The following is a 391-nucleotide window of genomic DNA, read 5'->3' as shown; positions in this document are numbered from 1 at the left end:
CAATGGGAATGCTTCCAGTTTTTCTCCATTTAGAATGATGTTGGCTGTGGGTTTGTTATATATAGCTTTAATTATGCAAAGGTATGTTCCCTCCAGTCCAGTTCTCTCTACAACTTTGAACATAAATGCATGCTGAATTTTGTCAAAAGCCTTTCCTGCATCTGACAAGATGACAATGTGGTTTTTGTTTTTGAGTCCATTTATATGATTAATGACGTTTATTGACTTGTGTATATTGAACCATCCCTGCATCTCTGGGATAAAGCCTACTTGATCATGGTGAATGATCTTTCTGATGTGTGTCTGTATGTGGTTTGCAACTATTTTGTTGAGAATTTTTTCACCTATGGACATGGGTCTATAGTTTTCTTTTTTGGTTTTGTCTTTACCT

Source organism: Nannospalax galili, unplaced genomic scaffold (genome assembly GCF_000622305.1).
Source record: "Nannospalax galili isolate Female #2095 unplaced genomic scaffold, S.galili_v1.0 scaffold367, whole genome shotgun sequence".
Classification (NCBI taxonomy): domain Eukaryota; kingdom Metazoa; phylum Chordata; class Mammalia; order Rodentia; family Spalacidae; genus Nannospalax; species Nannospalax galili.
This window is presented reverse-complemented; position numbering follows the sequence as displayed.